The sequence below is a fragment of the Magnolia sinica genome, chromosome 9 (genome assembly GCF_029962835.1).
Source record: "Magnolia sinica isolate HGM2019 chromosome 9, MsV1, whole genome shotgun sequence".
Taxonomy (NCBI): Eukaryota; Viridiplantae; Streptophyta; class Magnoliopsida; order Magnoliales; family Magnoliaceae; genus Magnolia; species Magnolia sinica.
Window position 1 is genome coordinate 8,558,611 of NC_080581.1, and position 21,913 is coordinate 8,580,523.

Consider the following 21,913-nt stretch of genomic DNA (forward strand, 5'->3'; position numbering starts at 1 on the left):
TTGACTATCCATCGCAGGACTAGACACCGCTCGAAATCCCCTGAGTTAACTGAAGTTATGGCTGAAGACCAACCTCCTCTACTTCCACCCAGGGTGGAGGATACCCAAGATGAAAATGAGGTGTAACAGGCACCCCCGCCTCGTACTTTACGAGATTATCTGCAACCGGCGGGAGTGAGTATGCCCTCATGCATGATTTTTCCTGAAAACACAGGACAAATGGACATCAAGCCAGGAGTTATCCAACTCCTTCCCAAATTCCATGGACTTGAATCAGAAAGCCCATATTTACATTTGAAAGAGTTCGATGAGATTATAGCTACATTATGTTTTCCTAATGTATCTGAGGATACAATTAGGCTGAAACTCTTTCCTTTTTCCTTAAAAGAGAAAGCTAAGACGTGGTTACATTCACTGCGTCCTAGATCCATTGGCACATGGAACGACATGCAGAGGGAATTCATAAAAAAATTCTTCCCACATCACAAAACGATTACCCTCAGGAAAGCGATCATGAACTTTGCCCAAAAGGAAGATGAAACATTCTTCCAATGTTGGGAAAGGTTCAAAGATTTGGTCAGTTCATGCCCACAACACGGATTTGAAACGTGGCGCATTACAAATTTTTTCTATGATGGATTGACATCTTCCATGCGCCAAATGGTCGAGACAATGTGTAATGGAGAGTTCATCAACAAAGATGTTGATGAGGTATGGGATTACCTCGATAGTCTCGCTGAAAAAACACAATCATGGGACTATTACCCAATGGCGAACACCACGTCTAGGCCGACTCAATTAAAGGAGAAAGGTGGATTATATCTCTTGAAAGAAGAGGATGATCTCAAGTGTAAAGTGACTACGCTCATAAGGAAAGTTGAGGCCATGGAAGGAAAGAAGGATAAGGTCAATGAAATTGTTTGCGGCATCTGTGATTGCAACATTCACACAACTGAAAACTGTCCTACAATACCTGCCTTTCGAGGAGTGTTGAATGAACAAGCCAATGCCGTAAATAATTATCAAAGACCTTTTACTGGACTTAACTCCAACACATACAATCCTGGCTGGAAAAATCATCCAAACTTTAGTTGGAGGAATGGATAAACGGCGACTCCTCCAGGTTTCTTCAATCAAAATCCAAATCAAGTGAAACCTCAAGAGGAACCGGTTTAAAATCCCATACAAGAGCTGGCTCAGGCAATGCGGGGAATCACAGATTTTATGCAAAAGATAGATTCTCGTATGACGGTTATAGAAAAGGGGATGCTTCCTGCACAACCTCTCCCCAATCCTAAACCGCAGTACGAGAATAATGATCCCAGCTCTTCAAATCAGATGGGGCATGCTAAATCCATCACCACTCTTAGGAGTGGGAAGATCATTGATAAAACTCTTCCGGTTAGGCCCGAAAAGCCTCAAGAACCAGAAGAGGACAACAATGATGGATCCAGTGATGCCCCACAAAAAGTAGAACCGGAACTTCTAGAGAAGCCAGTTGCTCCATTCCCCCAACGGTTGGTTTCACCAAAACCTCTCTCTAACTCTCAGGATATCTTAGAGGTGTTGAAACAGGTGAAAGTCAACATTCCTCTACTTGATGTCGTTAAACAGATACCTTCATATGCCAAATTCTTGAAAGACTTATGCACGACCAAAAGACGAAAAATTATTCAAAAGAAAATCTTCTTGACTGAGAAAGTGAGTGCCATCCTGAAGCAAGACGTGTCACAGAAATTCAAGGATCCCGGTAGCCCAACCATATCATGTGTAATCGGGAATCATCGAATTGATCATGCACTTCTTGACTTAGGAGCGAGCGTCAATTTGATTCCCTACTCGGTATACAAACAGTTAGGTTTGGGTGAATTAAAACCCACCCTAACCACACTACAACTTGCTGATTGCTCTGTTCGTGTACCAAGAGGGATAATTGAGGATGTGTTAGTCCAGGTCGATAGATTTTACTACCCTGTAGATTTTATCATCCTGGACACAGTTTTCCTGACTGAAATGGGAAAACGATTCTCGTCATTCTTGGTCGCCCATTCCTTGCCACGTCAAATGCAATTATCAATTGCAGGAATGGTATCATGACTATGTCTTTTGGAAATTTGACATTGGAGTCAAACATTTTTTTCAATAACGGCAGCAACTCAGAGGATGATGACGATTTCCACGACATTAACATGATTGACTCTTTCATGGAAGATACGACACCGCTGACCTTATCCTCCGACCATCTGGAGATGTGCCTGGCCCACTCCCATGATTTTGATGCTGACATGATTAGGGAGATGTGTGCCTTGCTTGATATTGCACCGGTACTTGAAGTTAACCGGTGGAGGCCACAATTTGAAGAATTGCCACAAACCGATGTAGTGCCTCTACCGTCTAACATCAAGCCGCCAAAGCTTGACCTAAAACTTTTGCCCTCTGATTTGAAATATGCCTATTTAGGTCAAGATGAGACATACCCGGTGGTGATCTCTGCCCACCTGGAGAAAGAACAGGAGAGTATGCTTATATCTACTCTCATTGAGCATAAAGGAGCCCTGGGATGGACGATAGCGGACCTCAAGGGAATCGATCCCTCGATTTGTACTCACCGCATATATCTTGAGGATAATGCAAAAACCGCTTGGCAACCACAACGTAGACTAAATCCAAACATGAAGGAAGTGGTTAAGGCCGAGGTCCTTAAACTATTGGATGTGGGTATTATATACCCTATATCTGATAGTCAATGGGTGAGTCCAACTCAAGTGGTACCTAAGAAGTTCGGAATCACCATCGTAGCCAATGCTAATAATGAACTCGTGCCAACTAGAGTCACTACTGGTTGGAGAATGTGCATTGACTACAGGAAGTTGAATACCGTCACGAGGAAAGACCACTTTCCTTTACCATTCATTGATCAGATCCTGGAAAGGTTAGCTAGTCATTCCTATTACAGTTTCCTTGACGGGTATTCGGGCTACAACCAGATGGAGATAGCCCCTGAAGACCAGGAAAAGACCACATTTACATGTCCCTACGGCACCTTTGCCTATCGAAGAATGCCATTCGGACTATGTAATGCCCCTGCCACCTTTCAGCAATGTATGCTTAGTATTTTTTCTGACTTGGTGGGGCAATATCTAGAGGTCTTCATGGACGACTTCTCTGTTTATGGTCCATCTTTCAGCAAATGCTTGGAAAGTCTTAAATGTGTGCTGAAAAGATGTGAAGAAAAGAACTTGGTACTTAATTGGGAGAAGTGCCATTTCATGGTTCAGAAGGGAATTGTCCTTGGGCATATCATCTCGTCCAAAGGAATCGAGGTAGATAAGGCAAAAATCGATCTTATCTCTAACCTACCTCCACCCAAGAACATCAGAGACGTGCGATCCTTCTTAGGACACGCAGGATTTTACAGGCGATTCATAAAGGACTTTAGTCTTCTCTCTCGTCCTTTATGTAATCTTCTTCAAAAGGATGCTCCGTACGAGTGGACTGAGCAGTGCCAGGAAGCTTTCACCAAGTTTAAGGGCACGTTAACCACTGCACCTATCATGCAGCCACCCGACTGGAGCCTTCCTTTTGAGCTTATGTGCGATGCTTCTGATTATGCTCTTGGAGCGGTCCTAGGTCAGAGAAAAGATAAGCGACCCTACGTCATTCATTACGCAAGTAAAACTTTAAATTCTGCCCAGGTGAACTACTCGACTACGAAAAAGGAACTCTTAGCTGTAGTGTTCGCCTTGGACAAATTTAGGTCCTACTTGATCGGATCCAAGATCATTATCTACACAGATCATGCGGCACTTAAGTATCTTCTTTCTAAGAATGATTCTAATCCCCGTTTGATACGATGGATCCTTCTACTCCAAGAATTTGATTTGGAAATTAAAGATAAAAAGGGAGTAGAGAACGTAGTGGCCGATCACCTTTCTCGCCTTAATACCTCTGATTCCCTTGAGGCGACCCATATCAATGACATGTTCCCTGATGAACAACTGTTCAGAGTCTCCCATTCACCTTGGTTTGTTGATATTGCTAATTATCTTATCACAGGTTCTATACTAACACATTGGACTGCGCAAGATAAGAAGAAATTCTTTACCAAGGTGTGCAACTTTTTTTGGGACGATCCATATTTATTTAAATATTGCCCAGATTAAATCTTAAGGAGATGTATGCCAGACGATGAGCATTAGAGTGTCATCTCCTTCTGTCACTCACAGGCCTGTGGTGGTCACTTTTCTGCTAAAAAGACCACGGCCAAGATTCTGCATGTGGCTTTTGGCCCACTATGTTTAGGGACACTCATGAGTTTTGCAAAGCTTGTGAGCGTTGTCAGAAATTGGGAGCATTGTCCCGTCGAAATATGATGCCTTTGAATCCCATTCTTATCATCGAAGCATTTGATTGCTGGGGCATCGATTTCATGGGACCATTCCCCCAATCGTTTGGGAATCTGTATATTTTGCTCACCGTGGATTATGTCACTAAATGGGTCGAAGCGATTCCGTGTCGAAAGAATGACCATCGCACGGTCATTAAATTCCTAAAAGAGAACATCCTTTCTCGATTCGGAACACCTCGAGCCATCATTAGTGATGGGGGCTCACACTTTTGTAATAGACCATTCGAGAGCTTAATGAAGAAATGCAGTATCTCTCATAAGGTGAGCACCCCATACCATCCTTAGACAAGTGGACAAGCTGAGATTTCCAATAGGGAGATCAAACACATTTTGGAGAAAACAGTTAACCCAGATCGTAAGGATTGGTCAATCCGATTGACCGATGCCTTATGGGCATACCGTACTGCATTTAAAACTCCTATTGGAATGTCTCCCTTTAGACTTGTCTATGGGAAGGCTTGTCACTTGCCTGTGGAGCTGGAACATAAAGCGTACTGGGCAATCAAAAATCTTAATTTCAATCTGCACAACGCTGGCTCGCTATGCAAACTTCAATTGAATGAACTTGAAGAAATCCGGAATGATGCGTACGATAATTCGAGAATTTACAAGGACAAGATGAAAGCATTTCATGACCAACACATTTTGCGAAAATCATTCACGCCTGGTCAGAAGGTCCTTTTGTACAATTCTCGATTATATCTCTTCCCGGGTAAGCTTCGATCTCGTTGGACCGGCCCTTACATTGTTGTTACTGTTTTTCCTCATGGGGCCGTTGAGATAAGAGATCCCGACAATGGCAAGGAGTTTAAAGTCAATGGACATCGATTGAAACCATTTGTCGAGAAATTTGATTCAGAGGACATGTCCATGCCTCTGACTGATCCTGTTTACCAGGATTGATCTCCTAGTCTGATGGAGGTATAGGTAGGTTTCCTGTTTTCTTAGGACTAGGGTAGTTGCTTTATTTGTCTGGCTGAAGACGGTAAACTTAGCGCTCCTGGGAGGCAACCCAGTTCTTCATTTCATGTCATTTTTTCATTAGTCAGTTCAATGTTTGTGGGTAACATTACTGCAAACCCTCACGAGACTACAACTCGTCCACTAGGGGTAACCTAGGGGTTTAAAGGCTTGTTGCATACGCTAAATGCAATCGAGAGCACCTACGAAAGTGGTATAGGTAGGATTTTATTTTGTGTTATTTTTGTTGCCTTTTCTCTCGTGCTGACCGACGCCCATGCTGTGATCTCTTGGAAAGTGTCTCTCTATGCATCATCCAGGTACTATCTTCCCATTACTTCTCATTTACTCATTTTGTCCCATGTGCATTGCATGCCTATTTCTTTTACATTGAGGACAATGTAGATTTTTGGTTGGGGGTGGGAGATTAGGTTTCCTAGTCAGTGTTTTTTTTTGTCTTGAGCAAAAGTTGTGAAAATTTTTAATTTTTCAGGACTTCTGATGAAGTCGAAGTGATTTTGACGGCCATCTAGGGCACTTAGAATTTCAAGATGCGTGATGTTGGTACTTTATGACTCTTGGATTTAGTTATCTATTAAATTTCACAGCTAAGTTTGAATTATTAATCCATTATTAGAATTTGTAAACATTGGTTGAGTCATGAATTCGCAGGACACATCTCGCTTGCATATTAAGGTTTCAGTTCGATATTAAAGGATTAACTTGGTAATCACTAAACATGAAAGGAACCAACTTGGAAAATTGAATGGATTAGGCGAACAGTCTTTATCATAGGTTTGCTCCCTATAGGTGAGGATTCGATTCCCCATGGATGATATGTAAAAAAAAAAAAAATAAATAAATAAATAAAATAATAATTTTGGGTGTACAGTCTTCATCATAGGTTTGCTCCCTTTAGGTGAGGATTTGATTCCCCTTCTTGACATTTCTTTAAATGGAAAAGTCAAAAATTAAAAGAATAAAAAGATAATGTGTGAGGCAAGTTCTGGTTATCGTGAATTCTCTTATTGGTTACCAATGATATCCTTAAATAGAGAAGTGAATTTTAATGCTTCATCCATGGAATTTAATGTTTAGAATTGTTCTAATTGATGGACTAATATTTTGAACTTAATTACGAAGTTACCGTGTGATTAAGTCTAGGAGAGAAAGTAATTCCAACAGTCATGAATCTAAAAAATTCTCATATCTAGATTACTCTGCAAAAATCACTCGAGTTTATAAATTGTTCTGTAATTCTCAACTTATTTTTCACATACTTTGCTCGGGACTAGCAAAATGCTGGTTGGGGGTTGTGTTGAGGGTCAAATATTGCATATCAGACCCAGTTGTTGCATAGATTTACACGCATGATACCGCTTAATGGCCTGATTAATCGTGTTTGTAATGCAGAGTGTATGTACGAGCCTGGACCGAAAAGGGTGCTTAAAGCATGGACTTAACGCTCTAATGACACCAAAGCATGGGACGGACTCCAGAGATCCAAGATCAACAAGATTACACATCAGGGACCCGGAAAAATCGAGAAACCAAAGCTCAAACGGCCTGAAAGTCAGCCAGAATGCAAGATCACAGGGTTTCTACCATCCGTTCGGTTCGAAACTTCACATATGGCCTAAAAACCAAAAACTAACCGTACATGTCAAATTTCAGCCATTGGATCCCCCTGCAAGTGTCCCAACGGACAGATCAGCCGCTAAAATCATGATTTGGGGCCCACCCGATATCTGGATACTCTCCATTTTTGGTCTCAACTGTTTAAATAAGCTGGCCAAACGGATAGACGGAGCGGATTTCTCACACACATCTCTGTGGGACCCATACATGCAGTGCAAGTGCAAGGAGCACAAGTGCACCGGCCGTGCACTGATTCTCTCAAAGTCGGTCAGCACATGCTGACCGACTCTTCCTTCTCCAAATCAAAGATGGCACAGCGTCTTTACAGCCGACCGCCAGTTTTGAACAGTGGGCCCCACTCGCTCTCCAAATGACGAATCCGGACCGTCCAGGAGAATCATATGGCTCATGCCACTCGGGCCTAGATGGAGAAATTTTACAATGTAATCGTAGATTGGGTTTTGATCGTCCAAACAGAAAACGGACGGTGACTTGAAAGATAACGTGGGCCACATAGAATTTGGTCCAAAAATAGTGCTTCCCACCTGGTTTTTCGAGTAGAACGCAGTGGACGGCTTGGATTTTCCAAAAAGACAGTGAAGTGGGCCCCACCATCAGTACAGCGTAAGTACTACGCACCCTGTTTTCGCGTCCGGGAAATCTGGAATTTCCGGCCGATTGTGGGCCACTGCCTGTGATCGGATTGGTGATCCAAACCGTCTAGATGATGACCAAGCCAGGAATGACCCTAGCCAAGAAGTCAGTTTTGAGTTTACTGGACGGCAAGCCTCCCAAACTGAGGCCAAACCAACGCCTTTTGCGTTGCTGCGCACGCTGTTGCATCCTGGCTGCGTAAGGAGTATCTCCGCACCCTATTTCCGGTAGGACTCTCGGAGGACAGCTCTATAAGGAGCGTGTGAAAGAGAGGAGGAAGGTGTGCTCGGTCTTGGGTTTTGAACGTGAGGAAGAAAAGGAAGAAAGGAAGAAAAGTGAAAGAAGAAAACGGAGGAAGGCTAGACGTTTTCTGCTGGGTGTTTTCTGCAGGAGCGTGTGTGGCTGCTGGCACATGTGACGGAGAGAGAAAGGGCAGCTACGGTACGTGAGGAGTTGTTTTGGGACGTGGCTGGCTTAGCATTGAAGGAAGAAAGGAAGAAGCGTGGAGCGGGTTTTTTCTCTCTTTCCTTCTTGTTCTTTTCTTTTCTTGTTTTATTTTTGCTGTTTTAATCAGCCCATTCATGTGTAGCTAATCCTCTTAGCTAGGGCTAAGAGGTGAAGCTTGTAGCCTGATGGGAGAGATGTTGCTTGTGCCTTTTGATTAAATTGAAGAGCTTTTTGATTTAATTTTATGGGAATATTTTTAGTTTTTAATGGCATGTTGTGACTGAAATTACAATGGGCTTGCAATGGCTGTGAGTATTCCTCTTCTCTTATTTTGATTATAATGTCAGGAAGCCCTGATGTTCGCCATCGTCTCCTGGGCATGGTTGGATGTTGGTACCCTTCCTAACCTTCATAATCATCTGATTGGTTGGTGATTAGTTTAATTCTGTTATTTGCTCTGTCTCCTGGGTATGGTTTGATGATGGAATCTATTCTGATTCAAATACCTTTCATCCCTTTAAAGTTATATCAGAGGAAATTCAATTTAATTTCCATGATTCCTAATGCAGGCAAAAGATCTCCCTGATCCCTACAAGTGGATCCTCTGAATCCCTAGTTTCCCTTTTCTGAATTCCTTAAGTTTTAGATAATTATTTCACAATTATTCCTTAAAATTCTATTTGGTTAGATCACATCTTAGTCTAGTTCTATTTCTACCTAATTTCAGGAAACGTACAAGTTTCAGTCCCTGTGGATTCGACCTCGGTCTTACCGAGTTTATTACTACATCACAACCCTATACTTGGGGAGTGAACAATTGACCAGCTGGAAAAACTATACAAGAGGAAGCGAAATTCGGGTGGGCCCAACAACAAAAAGGGGAAGGCCCGCCTATCGTAAAACATACACAGAGGAGGGGCAAAAGAAAAATAAAAACAGTCAAACAGCCCTTAGGTTTCCCAGCCATACCGTTTTTTTTCCGAGGGCAGTGCGCAAAAGACACCTCCAGCTTGGATGCAAGGTGTTTGATTCTGATCCATCAATAGCAAATGTTCTAGGCAGGGGATGATTTCCCGTTGATGAGATCAATCACAGTCTTAGAGTCACTTTCAGTCTCCACTCTAGCGACATTACTAGTAACACAGAAGATAAGGCCTCCCAAACTGCTCTGAGCTCCGCCCTGGAGCCAAAGCCATAACCCGAGGAGAAGGCAAAAAGCAAGGAGCCCGAGTCATCCCTAGCCATTCCACCTCTTCCTGACGGGCCAGGATTACCACGGGCTGAACCATCCACATTGACCTTGATAAAGCCCATTTCTATTTCTATCCTTATCTTGCCACCCATCCATGATCTGAACATCTTCGCATCAGCTACACTTACAAATGAATAGTAATATGCTGACCAAGATTATGTTTCGTAGAACATACTTGGTCTTATAGCCATCTCAGAAAATTTTCCCAATTTTAGTTTGATGGGCACACGACATTTACATAAAACTCTGGATGTACGTCTTCATTTTCTTCCACCATGCTTGAATTCTGAGTAGACTCTCATGAATCCATAGCCTCACCAGTACAAACTAATTGCTCTAATGGTGTTGTACCAGCTTTTTGCCACTAAAAAAACATGACCTTACCATTGTGCATTTCAACGTTTATGGGCATAGACTTCAGTCCAAGAATGGAAAAGAAAATAAACAAACAGCTTGAATGATTGCAGGGGAGAAGCTGGTCAATAACTTGTCCAGATTTGTGGTGATCATATGGTTGTTTGTGGTTCTGATTCTTACATCCAGTTACACGGCCAGCTTAACGTCAATGCTGACAATTCAACAGCTTCAGCCAACGGTCACTGATATCACTTACCTAAAAAAGAATGGGGACTACGTGGGCCATCAAAAGGGGCCATTCATGACGGAGTTCATGAAGCACTTTGACTTTGATGAATCTAAGCTCAAGCCCTACACGACTCCTGAAGATTATGCTGAGGCCTTGTCGAAAGGAAGCCGTAATGGTGGCGTTTCAGCCATTTTTGACGAGATCCCTTAACTCAAGCTCTTCCTCACAAAGTACTGCAATAAGTACACCATGGTCGGCCCAACCTACAAAACTGGCGGATTTGGCTTTGTGAGCTTCTCTCTCTCTCATTTGAAATCTTGTACATTAGTTATCTACACATGCTATTACAACTGAGCCTGGCCTAGCTAGCTAGACCAAATCTCAGACCCAGAATTATGTGGGCCCTATTTGGGGTGAGCCTGAATCAGGTTTGGTCCAAGCCTCTTCTACCTATAGAGGTTTGACAGACCTCCCCGGCTCAGCATTATATAATGGGCAGTTATTTGATACTCCGGCTCCCTTGTATGATGCTAGACATGTAGGCACCTAGAAATGTAAACGAAGGAATACATTGATACTCGCATTAAACAAAATAATTGGACTTACAAAATCGCAATACCAAAATCTGATTTGCGGAAGAATCCTAATTACCTCTTATTCATGGATGCTAATTATTTGTTGAAATAGGACGGTTGGATTTCATTTTTAACTATCCAAGAAATATCCAGCCATTAGAAAGTCACCTAATCAAATACATGTAATTTTTGGTTCGTGATACATCAATGGACTCACATTGCGAACACCTAAATTTGAGTAACTTTCATTCCATGTATGCAATTTTTATTTACATATGCCAGGATAACATCCATCACGACCTGCCAGAGTATCATCCACTTTTTTTTTCTGGTTCTGTTAGTGTGCTCAGCCATACTTAGGCCTACCTAGACGGCTGTAGGTTAGCCCCAATGTGACCTAGCTAGACCAGTTTCCACACTACCAAAGCATGGTAGATGTTGGTAGACCAGTCTCCACACTACCAAAACATGGTAGATGTGAACAAGATCGCACAATTCACCAGGTTGGCCCAATAGTGAATTTCTTGTACACGGAATGTTGCATCAAGTAGACAATATTCCTCATAGTCCAATCAGTCACCAGCAGCTTGATAATTGAAACCGGAAATGAGCAAGGCAAAAGTCATCTTGCAGGTTAGAAGAAAATTTAGGGTTATGGATAATCCACATTGGTGCCCACCAGATGAATGGTTTGGATCACATACATAAATGCTGATATTAGCATTCAACATGTTGTTGTTGTTTCACACTTCATCTCTCTTTTACAGGTCTTCCCCAAAGGTTCTCCACTGGTCCCCGATGTTTCGAGGGCAATCTTGAATGTAACAGAAGGCGATACAATGGCGGCAATTGAGCAAAAATGGTTTGGCCATCAGACCACTTGTCCAGATCAATCAGCCATGATGGCTTCAAACAGTCTTACACTCGCTAGCTTCCGTGGCCTCTTCCTCATTGCTGGCATTGCTTCCACATCTTCTCTCGTAATCTTCTCAGTTTCCTTCCTTTTCGAGCATAGGCATGTCTTGATCCCAGACGATTCTAACAGCTCCATTTGGAAAAGACTCATCACTGTGGCCTGGTGTTTTGATAAGAAAGAACTCTCTGCACGTACCCTCAATAAGAGTGACCATAATAATGGACTTATGATGAGCACTAGTCCCGTTCAGGCATCACCCCCTTCGCAGTGGCCGTTGAGCATTTCCAACCATACAAGTGGCAGATTTGATCGACAAGAAGATGATGAGATCTCCTCCATAGATTTGGGCTTTCCAAGTCCCAGTATACCATCCTCGATGTTGTAGATGACTGATGTAGATTCTCTATCCTAGGTAATCCATGATTTGCCTCTAATTAAATTTCTTTTTATTATTCTTTTTTTCCAAGAGGAATGTTGTGGCAAGCCCCACTTCTTCTTCTTCGGGGTTCTTGTGAGGATAGTGAATGAAGCATATCGGGGTCGAATGCGAGGTTATTGTCAGTGGACACTAGTGTTTAAGTTATCGGCGAAATGTCCGGCGCTACGACGCCGAAACTCCCTTTATTCGTTTCTCTGCCAGTTGTCGGTGAAATATTGGCGATTTTTTTTGATATGGGTGATATTATTAGAATATTCTATTTCGTACTACATTATCCACGAAATATTGAGAGATATTATCAGCATACAAGCGATATTATCGGGAATATCGGGGCTGAAATTGCGTGAAAACGTAAAAATTGGGGGAAACAAATTTCAAAGTGATTTTCGTACCTAGTTAGTTGGAAGTTGGAATCAGAGCTTGAACAGGAGCTTCTCAATCAAAAGAGCCGGTAGGTGTACGCAAAACCCCTCTTATCTCGCCATCTCTCCTCTTTAGGGTTTTTTTTAAAAAAAAAAATAAAAAAATTCTTCCTTTGAGCGAAAATCCCTCTCGCACTAGGAAATTGGATTTCGCACCGAGCAAAAATCGCTTTCGCACTAGGAAATTGGATTTCGCTGAGCGAAAATCCCTCTCGCACTGGTGAGGAGTTCGCACACCTTCTCGCCCTGGGAGGTAAATCGAACGAATAGTGACATCACACTGGTGAGGAGTATGCTCCTATCGTACTGACTAAACTCAGTTGAGCCCACTTTGAATGTATGTGATCTATTTAATCCATCCATTTGTTTTTCCATCTAATTCAAGGGGTTGAGCCCAAAATTGAATCCAAAACTTTTGTGGCCCCCAAGAATTTTTCAACGGTAGACGTGCAATTCAACTGTTTCCTGCAGTGTGGTCCAACCATGATGTATGTGGGCCCCACCATGATATATGTATATTATCCATTTCGTTCATCCATTTTTACAGATCATTGTAGGGCTTTATCCCAAAATCGAGAGGGATAAAAATCTCAGGTTGACCACACCACAGGAAAATAATAGTGATTGGATATCCATCATTTAAATCCTCCTAAGGCCCACTGTATTGTTTATTTGACATCCAATCTATTAATTAGGTCATACAGACCCAAATGAAGGCAAAAAACAAAGATCAGGTTGTTCAAAACCTTTATGGCCCCCAAAAAGTTTTTAATGGTCAAAGTTCATTCAACGCTGTTTCCTGTAATGTGGTCCAATTGAGATTGGGATATACCTCATTTTTTCCTCATACCATAAAATTATGTATAAAAATAGATGGACGGCATGGATAAAACACATACCTCGTTGTGGGGCCCACAGAGCATGGCAGGGGGAGTAGCCAATCCATTTCTGCAATGGATGGGCACGGATCAGGGACGCGGATTTCCTGTGAAAGCCTTTCCCTGTAGGTTCCCGCGCTGTAAGAGCTCAAGTGGGGCCCACTATGATGTTTGTGAGAAATCCTCCCCGTCCATCCATTTTATGATTTCATTTTAGGACATGTTGCTAAAAATGAACCGTATCCAAAGCTCAAGTGAGCCATACTAAAGGAAAATGTGGTTAGGAAAATTCCTACCGTTAAAACCTTCCCGTGTTCCACAGTGATGTTTAGATGCCATCCATACCGATAATAATGTCATTCCTATTGGGATGAACTGAAAACAAAAATATTAGCATGAATCAAAACTTCTGTGGCCCCACGAATATTTCAACTGTGCACATTTAATTATCATGTTTTTAGCTCACTTGAGCTTTAGATATGGTTCATTTTGGCATCATGTCCTAAAATGAACTCACAAAATGGATGGACGAGGAGGATTTTTCACAAACATCACAGTGGGCCCCACATGAGTTTCTAGCGCAAGAAGGAAATCTGCGTACCACGGATCAAGATTGAACGCCCTGCCATTGAAACAGGCATAGATTGGATACTGACAAGGTCTGTAGCCAAAGGAAATGGATTGGCTACTTCCCCTGCCACCAACCAATGGCTGGTGATCGATGCTCTGTGTGCCCCACCATGATGAATGTGTTTCATCCATGCCATCCATCTATTTTTCTAAATCATTTTATAGAATGACACCAGAACAAAGGTATATAACAGTCTCAAGTGGACCACATTATCGAAAACAGTGTTGAATGAACTGCAACCATTAAAAACTTTTTGAGGGCCATAAAAGTTTTGGATCATGCTTATCTTTGTTTTTTCCCTTCATCTGGGTCTGTATGACCTAATCAACAGATTGGATGTCAAATATTAAACAGTACAGCAGTCCTTAGGAGGATTTTAATGGTGGATATCCAATCACTATTACTTTCCTGTGGTGTGGTCCACCTGAGATTTATATTCCTATCATTTTTGGTATAAAGCCCTAAAATGATCTATAAAAATGGATGAACGGAATGGATGAATCATATACATCATGGTGGGGCCCACAGAGCACAGACCACCAGCCACGGGGCTGGTGGGGCCCACAAACCACCGACCACCAACTCATTTTTTTGAATTCATTTACTTTTTCATGTCTTAATTGTTGTAAGCTTGCATTTGTATTATATAAACTCATTTAGTTACTATTTGAGCGATTTTTTATGACAACGCATGTTTTTTAACCCCCATTAAATGGAAACTTCTAATTTAGTGCATTCTTTTTGCAATTTTTTTATTTCTGAATATGTAAATATGTGTATTTAGGCATGTCCTGAAGTTTTACTGAAAAATTCTACCATTTTCTCCATGTTTCCCCCTTTTTCCCTAGCAATATTATCGGCGATAACGATATAATATCTTTATCTTCGGCCAGCGAAACTTGTAGTGATACCGACAACTCGAACACTGGTGGAGACTAACAACTTCTGTGCTAAGGTTCAAATAGAGAAGGGTATATATGACGGCGAGTGCTTCAGGTGGTAGACTACGAGGATATTTACAAGGTTATGTAACAAGCTTCCTGAAATGGCGGTTGTAGGTTTTCTGATCAAGGCAGTTGGTTAAGGACAATTTGATTGGGTGTTTCTTTTATCGATTTCTTTGGTAACAGTTTCCTAGCTCTGGAAATCTTCTACTATTGGCTTATGATGTAGAACGTATCACAGATACGTTCCCAGCATGGTTGAGACAAAAGAAGATGGACAGTGAATTAACCATAACTTTTGATCCGGGTATTGTTATGGGGCATGCAACCTATCAATCTTTACTGAAACGGGCCATCCGAGGTGAACCGACCCACAAAGTGGGTTGCATCTGTCTGTTTCGTCAGAAAACGTGCGCTTTCAGCTCAAAAACGAATTTTTAGAAAAAAATTTACTATTTTTAGTAATTCCGATTTTTTTTAATATTTTTTAGAGTTTTAGATTTTCTTTCCTTTTAGAAATAAATTTTAGTTATACTAGGACTCTTCTAGAGAAAGTTTATTTGCAATTTTGTATTTTTAGAAATTAGGCCTTAGAAGAGTTTTATTAGAATTAGGATTTTTATTAGAATTAGAATTTTGCTATTTTTGGTAATTACGAATTTTAGTTTATTTTTTTCTATATTAATGGTGTAAGGACACACATTATGCAATCATCAATTATTCATCAATCAATTTCGAATTTATTAGAATTTATTTCTATTTTCTGCTTTCTTTCCTTGTGGATTCGAGAAGTCTCTGTGAGGAGTCCAGAGAAGTTCCATGGATTCGGAATAGTTATCCCCTTGAGGAAGACGGTGCTCTACCTCACGTCCTCCACTGCGTCAGCTTATGTTCATCATTTGCTCAAAAGATTGGCAATGCCGTCGTCATTTTGTTTCTGAACGCACTACATTGCATTTGAGCTTGATATCTAGCACCCTATTGCGTGCTTTTTGCGTGCGTTTGTTTCAAAAAGAAAAAGAAAAAAAAAAGCCCCACTTCTTCTTCTTCTTTTTTGTACTTTATATAAAAATTTCAAAAAAAAATAAAAAAAAATGCATAAACTGTGCTGATATGCTTACATTCGGGCAGCCCGTAGCCTCAAAACTACTAGAGATCGCCTATCATATACCCAAAAAGAAACGGAAAACAAGATAGGGGCAGCCCTCAGCCATTACAAATACTCCCCGGGCCCACACCTTATCAAGGAAAAGGGCCCCACGAATATCTTGAGGGAGCTCTAACACATCTCGGAAGAGTCTGTCAATCTAAGACCCACTTCCTAATCTAGTCAAAGCATTTGCAACCTTATTCACCTCCCACGGCATGTGCCTAATTCTAATCTCTGCACAACATTTGAGATTCACAATCCGCACACTCCAGTACCACAGCCTCAGGAGTTGGAAGCGCCCTTCGTAACCATGTCGGCGACAACTATAGAGTCACTCTCGACAACGATCTTTGAAAGCCCTAGTCCACACATAAGGATAGGCCCTTGGCCAAATCATGAGCCTCCGCCCGGGTGTTGGTCCCCATGCCATTCCCACCTGAAAATGCAAACAAGAGGTCTCCACGTCTATCTCTAACAGCCCCTCCACCTCCTGAGAGCTTCTCTCGCGACGAGCCATCGAAGTTAAGTTTAACCCACCCATTTTCTAGTTTGATCTACTTCGCCACCAAAGTGTACAAACCCCTGGGGGGCCGACACTCAATCCGCAATGCCTGGAAGGACAAATGCCAAGACAACTGAACTTTCCTAGGCTGGGGAAGAGAAAAACTCAAGAGACGAGCTCAGTTCAAGATTCGAGAGATGACCCTACCTTAGTCCATTTGGAAACCTTTAAACCTACTGCGATTTCGCTCCTTCCAAACCTCCCAAAAGATCAAGTTGGGGAGTAAACCAAGCAACACAGGAAAACATTCAGTTGGGGAGGCCACTGACCAACATTGAGTAACCCTCCCCAAAGTTGACTGGCTTCGCATGAAGGAAATCTAAAAAAATGGTGGCAAAAAAAGACTACACCTGGGTGGCAAGCGCATTGTTAGTTCTTATAATAGTTAGGATGAGAATTTAACATATATATAAACTATCACCTAGCCAATGTTAGTTCTTACACTCTCTAGTAACCATGCATTTGTTGTAAACACTATTTGTGGAATTAAAAGGACCATTGAATGCATCAGATCAAGAAATCTAAGATTCGTACCTGATTGGAATGTCAAGGCCATCGCTATAAGTTTAGTAGTCTTAATTACATCCTTTAGAGAAGCACCCATATCAGAAAATTGCCTCAGACTTGTGCAGGCTTGGAAACCCAGCCTTCTTTATATAGTTTAGAGGGTTGAGGAGTTTGTAACCCATCGAAACTCCTCTCCCTTATGCTCCACACAAATTTAACAATCCTAGTCCAACTAGAACACTGCATGTAATACATTTATATCATTTATATTATGGAAATGATATAATTAATAGAAGTTTTCTGATTTATCAATTAGAAGAAGAGTCACTCTTGTGACATTTTACATGGTCATGAGTATGGTCTAATAGGCCACATATTTCCAACAGGTGAATTATTCTCATGCAAATGTTGAGGCTATGCTACCACATCTTCATTTCGATTGAGGAACTCTTTAAAGGATGGCTCACTTATTTTGGTAAAAAAGAACTCTCTGCGCGTACCCTCACAGGAAGAGTGACGATAATAATGGAATTATGGTGATCAGCACTAGTCCCATTCAGGCATCGCCTGCTTCCCAGTGGCCATTGAGCATTTCCAACCATACAAGTGGAAGATTTGATGCACAAGAAGATGAAGACATATCCTCTGTAGATTTTGGATTTCTAAATACTAGTATACCATCTTCGCTAGAGATGACTGATGTAAATGCTTAGGCAATTCATGACTTTCCTCTAATTAAATTTGTAATTTTGATTTGTAAATTTAACTTGTTTAAGAAAGAATTAGGGTTGAAATTATGTCTATGGACTTGATCTCTCCCAAACCTACTTTATTTATAGATAAGGAAATTGGAACTAGGCAAACCAAGTAATGCTCAATTCTAAATACAACCCAAACTCAACATATTCTCCCTTAAGTTGGAGCATAAATATCACGCGTGCCTAATTTGAATACAATATCGATTAAATGAAATGATCACATGGCCTAGATCAGCACTTTTGTTGGCTAGTAATTAGAAGGAACATTAGTCATAGAAAGAAGACCTGCGACAGGCTTTTTCCAAAGTTGGGTGAAGTGAGTCTGGCGTGCAAAAATGCCTCCCAACTTTTCGGTCTTTGTCTGGAAGACCATCCATAAAGCGATTTCGGTTGATGGCAGAGTCCAATCTAGGGGAGTGCAGCTGGCTTCTGTATGTTGCTGCCACTACAAGAAAAGAGGCCTAAGCCGACCAATGGCCCAACCCTTTACCTGCAGTCAGTTTTATCGGCTGCGGGCATAGGGACGCCCTATACAATAAAAAAAAAACAAAGCCAGCCCTAATTGCTATTTGAGCGCCGTATCTCGCTACCTCTCCCTCTCGCTCTCCCTCTCGTGCTGTCCCTCCGTCTGTCTGCCTCTCCCTCTCCCTCTCCCTCTCCCTCTCGCGTGCTCTCTCTCCCTCTCTCTCTGTCTCTCTCCCTCTCGCGTGCTCTCCCTCTCCCTCTCCCTCCCTCTCTCTGCCTCTCCCTCTCCCCTTCGCACGCTCTCCCTCTCCCTCTCCCTCTGCCTCTCCCTCTCGCTCTCCTCTCGCTCTCCTTTCACTCTCACTCTCCCTATCTATCTCTCTCTCAAAACCCTATTCCTCTCTCTCTCTCTCTCTCCCTATCTCCTCGGCCCTCTGCCGCAGTTCGGTCTTCTACTGCTCATGGATCTCGGATTCTCATCCATCTCAGGTATGCTTTGTTGACTACAAATCCCTAATTAGGGATTTGCGTTGTCGAATCCATTTTTAGAAATTTGCATTGTCGATTTTCTGTCTTCTTCTTTGTCTTTTTTTTTTTTTCCAGCTCATTTATTTCACACATTAGTTACTGATTTCTTATCTTTTGTTGGGTTGATTTGGCTCCTAGAAAGTAACCTAATTGAAATGGAATCCATTAGCAAGGGCTGCTGCACATGTTTGGCTTCTGGAAAATGCTTGAAAATGGATCCTATTTCATGTTTTGGGGCCAAGTCACCCTAGATTACAATTCTAGCTCGTGGTGTCGAGCCAAATTCAGCGACTCATCCTCAATTTTCAATTCTGGCTCGCAATCTAGAACAACCTGACCTAGTTTTTGTTGACATAGATCAGTCGACCAAGACCAGTCCGATTCTTAAAAGCTTGATTAGTGGGGTTTTAAATGATTATTTTGTTCATAAGAGAAACTTTAATGCTCCGGCATGGTGTGATGGATGATATGCAGGCACTTAGAAAATTGATAAGAAACTGCATACATGGCATGCAAGCAAGTCAAATAAAATGGCCGAAATTATGATTCCACGTTTAATTGATGAGCACGCATTCCAATTGGTGGACATTCATTGGATGGTTGAAATAAAAGATACCACTGATCAGAGGCTAGGATTACATAGACAATCTGATCTCAGGACTTTGAACTAGCAACTGGCTGCGCCACAATGTAGTCTGCTTTTAACGTATAATTTATAAGTGCATGCTTATCAAGCTTCATTACAGGCAGAGTATCAAATAACTTCCAGGAGTACCCTTGGATTTTCAACTAGACCCCGACAAACTGTTCTACGCTCTGCTGCATTTGCCATTTAAAATAGCTGGGGAGGAGTAATTACATATTTGCCAACAGTCTGCCCGATTCACTTTTGCAGGTCTATGTTTGTCAATTCATAACTATTACTTTTGTCAAATGGGAAAGCCAAGGAAGCTTGTATGACTACAAACAATCCCCATCATACACGTTTCGCATCAGTCATGAATATTGAGCACTTCTGTTGGTTGTCTGAATTGATCTTGTGGTTATTTATTTCATCTTGCTTTTGCAGCCTGGACTAGGCACTGAAGTCTTATTGTTTTGCTACATTCACAGCTTACTTGAATGATGAGAAAGGAGAGGCCACCTTCTGCGATTCTATCGATATATCAGTTGCAGTGGCTACTAAAAAGGTACTTTTGCTGGTAACTTGTCCAAACACTGGTATGAAAACATGGGAAACCTATGGTTTTATCACCTATATTTGATGACTTATCAAGCATACGTATCCATAGATTCCATACATGTGCAACACATATGGGACTGCTACTCTGTCTGTTGGGACCTACCGTGAATGGGGCATACCCCAAAATCAGACCATTTGCATGATCATAACCATTCTTCTTATATATATGTATTAATTGGTGAAAGTGTGTTTATTGATGATATGGCCTACTGCAATTATGTTAATTTCTAGTTAGACAGTAACAATAATTGAAATTTGAGGGTTAATATCTTCTTGATTAAACAGGATATTTGCAGCTCTATTTACGAGTACATCTGAAGATTTTGAACAACCTCATTTTGGTGCGCAAGTCATCTAAGTCCAAAACAGATAAGGTTAGGTGACTAATTTCCATTAATATATGATATTCCTCATTAGTTTTCGGAAAGGTAGTGCCTATAGTTTCACCCAGAAAAAGGTAAACCGCAACACATGTAACATACTGTAACTTCCTATTCACATTGTTCTCTTTGCTATAGATGAAAATTTTTATGTTTATTTTTTCATTGATTAGTTGCTTTTATAGCTTTTTAATTTTTTAATTTTTAATTTCTAATCAATATGCAATCTTTCATTGTTTGCTATTGTCATGGATATGCTTAGATACTTAGCTTACTCCTGACTTGTAACAGATCATTCTCCTTTCCCACAGTTTCCTGGAACTTGTAACAGATCAATCTTTAGTAAGAGTCTTGTCTCAACCCATCTAATGATTTTATTAACTTGTAACAAATCATTCTTTAGTAAGAGTGTTGTCTCAACCTACCAAGTACATTGGACAGTTTCCTTTATCTGGCTACAGTCCCTGTTAGACCAGAATTTCCTATTTGTTTAAGACAACTACATTTACAGCACAAGTAAGATGCAATAGATACAGATTCCTTCATTTTGATGGAAGCAAACCTGCTCTTTACTTTACCAGGAAACTTCAAATGACATTTGTTGCTAATCTTGATAACCATATGATATATGCTCTGTATGTTTATTCAGAGTTGTTATATATGAGAATGAAGTTACTAATCTTGATAACCATATGATATATGCTTTGTATGCTTACTCATTACTGCAGGTATAAATAGATTAACTTGAGTTTATCAAACCATTTTTTTTTCTTTTGTTATTTTTAGTGTGAATTTATTAATCTGTTATCCTCTGGAGAAGAGATTCTTGTGGATACTTTTTTTTCCTCGAAGGAATTCTTGTGGAAACTTGCTCATCATTTTTTCTCATTAAACTGTTATAATTCAAGTGAGGGAGGTAGATGGCTACAAGCTTGTTCAGATTCGAAATCCGTGGGCAACCGAAGTGGAGTGAAATGGCCCTTGGTCTGATTCATCACTGGAATGGACTGATCGGACGAAGCACAAGCTCAAGCATGTTCCCTAGGTGCTTGTTCTGCTTGAATTTATCCTCTTTGGAGTATGGAAATTGAGCAGCTGAAATCTGTCAGTGCTGGCTGTGAAACTAATAAATTGTCCAGGGCATTATTGTATTTTATGCTTTCTCTTATTTTGCCAATCTCCCATTTCATTGTCACTGATTTATTATTATTATTATTTTTGTTGAGCAGTCCAAGGATGGGATATTCTGGATGTCCTGGCAAGACTTCCGGATTCACTTCCGGTCTATATATGTCTGCCGAGTCTACCCACCTGAGATGCGTTATTCTGTACATGGGCAATGGCGTGGTTACAGTGCCGGTGGCTGCCAAGACTATGACACATGGCACCAAAACCCTCAGTATCAACTTAGAGCAACTGGTCCAGAGGCAGCATTCTTTCTTTTCTTTTCTTTTTGTCCTGGTTTTTCTTAATGATTTTTGGTTTATCTTTAAAAAATGTCACAATATTGAGGTTGTATGATTGTGTCAACTGAAAGAGAAGTCGAACAGCACTTTTAGAATGAATAAAT

The 21,913-nt window shown here is 41.2% G+C and overlaps 1 protein-coding gene, 1 non-coding gene and 1 pseudogene across 2 annotated transcripts in view; 2 read left to right on the forward strand and 1 right to left on the reverse strand.

Annotated features, from left to right (window-relative positions):
* The window catches only part of LOC131256818 (glutamate receptor 2.8-like), a 29,804-nt pseudogene extending 17,882 nt beyond the window's left edge, over window positions 1-11,922 (forward strand).
* LOC131256819 (uncharacterized) overlaps window positions 1-21,913 on the forward strand; it is a 93,348-nt gene that overhangs the window by 54,641 nt on the left and 16,794 nt on the right. The window lies entirely within an intron of this gene.
* LOC131257073 (small nucleolar RNA R71) lies at window positions 496-602 on the reverse strand. Its single transcript, XR_009177093.1, has one exon. It is a non-coding gene; the product is annotated as a small nucleolar RNA R71 (small nucleolar RNA).